Source organism: Octopus sinensis, unplaced genomic scaffold (assembly GCF_006345805.1).
Source record: "Octopus sinensis unplaced genomic scaffold, ASM634580v1 Contig16466, whole genome shotgun sequence".
Lineage (NCBI taxonomy): Eukaryota > Metazoa > Mollusca > Cephalopoda > Octopoda > Octopodidae > Octopus > Octopus sinensis.
Window position 1 is genome coordinate 56,180 of NW_021834364.1, and position 3,821 is coordinate 60,000.

Genomic DNA, 3,821 nt, shown 5'->3' on the forward strand with positions numbered 1-3,821 from the left:
TTCACCTTGACTGACACCATCCCTTCCCTTCTCTCACTAGCTCTTTTCTCCTCTCACTAACCACTTCTCTTCTGATCTTTCTAGCTCTCTTCCCCTCTCGTTAGTTCATCACTACGGTTCTCTGTCTGTCTATCTCTCTCATTGTAGCACGTTTCCTTCCACTCCGTGTTTTCTTTTCTCCATTCGATTATCTTAGTCAAGGACGAAGAAATTGTTTCGAGGAAGCGAAAGAAAGAAGAAATGTAAGGAAAGAGAGGGAGAGAGAGGGAGAATATAGGCAAAGAAAGTAGAATGATAGAGATAGGAGGAGAGAGATACAAAGGGTCTCAGAAGTAGACGAAGATTGTTCAGTGACGGAGGGAGGAAGAGTAGGATTGAGGAAGTGAGTTAGAGTGAGAGATAGTGTGAGATTCAGAGGGTCAAAAAAGAGTGAAAACGAGAGGGAGGAGAGGGAGGGAGAAACAGAGTGACTGAGAGAGAAACTGAGAGACCGTGATAGGGAGAAACGAAAAGACATAGAGTGATATAGAGAGCCAGAAAGAAAGAAAAGAGAGGGGAAGAGAGAGAGAAAGAGATTAAGAGAGGGTGACATAGGGAAAGAACGCTGATGGAGTAAAAGGCAAGCGCGTAAAAGAAAGAAATTTCCTTCTAAGTAAAGCGGCAAGCAGAGAGTCACGAAGTGGTTGTCTCCGTGCCTAGCAGATGCTCTCCCCTGCAGAGAGCTCTCTATGCCTCAGGCACACAATGCTATTTCCAGTGCCAACTGCTTCCACTGACAGCGATCGTTCAATTGCATCGTCTAAATTGATTAAATACACACAGTCAAAAGAATGAACATGAAAACAATATATTAATAAAATAAATAATTAATTAAGCCGTTGCATCGTCTCCCCATTTTGCTTTCACTTTAAATGCATATTTTCACTCCAATTCACTTATAGAATATGGCGTTACACGCCTTCGTTTCTACATTCTTCTACACTAATGTTCAGTTATGCCAATGGTAAACAACTTTAGAACCCATTCCTCCAACGTTCGACGTTCATGGACATAAATATCTTTATTGAGTGACTTCTCACATACATATTAACATTGCATACTACATTCAAAATACACACATACATATAAACTTGTACACACCTATATATATGCGCATGTATGTCGAAATAATATATATATATATATATATATATATATTATATATCTATATATATATATATATATGTGTGTGTGTGTATATATGTATGTATGTATGTATATATATATATAATATAAAATATTTAATCCATAATCGTTTGTCCGACCAAATATCCTATTTCGCCAGTGGCTCTTACGATGAGATGGAATATATATTTCGTTGGACTAACGATTATGGATTACATATTTTTTTCTATTCGTTCTCAGAGTTATCCTTGCCTACTTTAATCTAAGTGGTTTGGCATACATTCTTTCGGGAACTTGTTACCCCATGGTGATCGAGTATATATATATTTGATCTGTATTCGTTTCTTAGGTGATTTCATCTGAGACCCAATGTCAAAATTGAAGCAATTGTAACGTGATGTTTCAGCATCCATTAAAGCACACGCACATTCACACACGCACGCGCGCTTGAGGACGCACGCACGCACCACACACACACACACCACACACACACAAACACTCTTTTCGGCTTTGTTAGTGCTGTTATTGTTCCTATTATTATTATTATTATTATTATTATTATTATTATTATTATTATATTATTATTATTATTATTATCATTATTATCATCATCATCATTGAGTGAGAGAGTAGTACATGCCATCAAAGTGACACTGGGGTAAAATTTACGAAGCCCAGTATACCTATCATGACTACCCGCCTGATAAGGGTACACCAGGCACATGCTTCACAACCATATGTGCACGACATGATCTCTTATGAAAATAAACAACTCATGACCTTGCAAGTGGGACTCGGTTAGAAATTTCTTCAGGACGAGTAGACCATCCCGCACAAAAAGTAACTGAATGAGGATTGTTGAACGAAACCCCCATATTTCCAGAGGTGAAGTATCCAGACCCCAAATAATTCATTCCTCTCAACACATTATTACGATGCACATGACTATGATGCTCCCCTGCTACTTTCGCCCGTGACCAGAGAGGCACGTATCGCCAGCCACTAAGGAACATGCTCAACTAGTTAAGGTCAAACAGCTGATAAGCAAATCTGAGGTATTGAGCAGAATGTTTGCTGTAACCCATCTTTTATACCAAGACAAAGCAATGTACATGATAACACTTCCAGTCAGTTAAGATCAGAAGCCATCACATTATTCTAAGATCAGAAGCCATTATCATTATTATTTGTAATTATAGCGCATATCTTTAAATATTATAGTTTTTTGACACACATATACAATCCGTAGATAATCTACTTGTCAGAGTCGATAATAAAACTAAATGAAATTATATGTGTGTGCGTGAGTGAGTGAGTGAGTTTGTGTGTATGTGTGTATGTGTATGTGTGTGTGTGTGTGTGGTGTGTGTGTGTGTGTATTCAATTATGAGTTAGAAGCAGCCCTGGTGTTGAAACCGTTATCAACTGGAAAAAAAAATTAGTATTTTGCTTGTTTGCCAGTACTCTGCGGTTTTATGCGGTGGGAATGACGCCCTCAAAGAGCTGATATTAAAACGCCTAGAAGTCATAGACAGACAAGACAACTCGTCCCTAATTCCATTCAGAAGTGAATGATAACGATATTTTTGTGACTTATCAACATCACACAATTAAAGTTAAAGCAAAATGCAAAAATATCACAGGTCTCCTTCGTTTCTACATGGAAACTGTGATATGTGTCAAATGTTCAATAGTTACCGATGACCGGTTTGAAACTAGAGAGAGAACAGATCTAACCAGTTTATTTAAAAAATATAATAGTCTTGTTTCGACATTCTTTTAGGATTAACATCGTTTGCTCACACAAAAACTGACCAACTAATTTTAGTAGGTGACTCCTACGAAAGAATCACTCACTCACACATACACACACCACACACACACACACACACACACACAAATATATAAAAGAGTTATTATTGAGGGATTATCAATCGGGCAAAATACTCTATAAGCTTTCAGTTAGTACACTAAACTAATAATATTATAGGCCAATAGTGTTATATCATAGGCTAATATTATAAGCTAATAGTACACTAGGCTAATAATTCTGTGTATTCTTGTGGCAGGGTCCGAGGTTGCAGTTCATCACCATTCTCTATCGTAAATCCGTGGTTGTGGTACACGCACGCACGCACACACACACACACACACACACACACACACACACATACACACACACACACACACACACACACATACACACACACAATGATAGGCTTAATATAATACAGGGATTTAGGAGGCCATTCACACAGAGAAGAACTCAATAGAACACTTATTACGTACAGGGAATCCTACAATCGACCAAGAATCCGCTGGCTTGACACCATCAAGAGTGATACTAGAATGTACATAGCCAATCTGAAAGAAGCGGCCCAGGATAGAACTGACTGGAGGACTCTGATCCAACGAGTAACCGAGAGTCGACTTCGACTGAGCGGATAGATAGATAGCGGAGTATACCATATTGCAAGCACCTATGCCATAGCTCCCTTCCTCACATTAGTGTTGGAGGCTCAGAAAAAGGTTATAAGAATTACTCTTTGTTCTATGACAAAGGTAATTAAAAACAAAACACAACGAAAGCCAAATGAAATTATATTTATAGGTCGGGTGTCGATAAAAGGTAGCGCGTCATGTTTGAAAGAACAGCC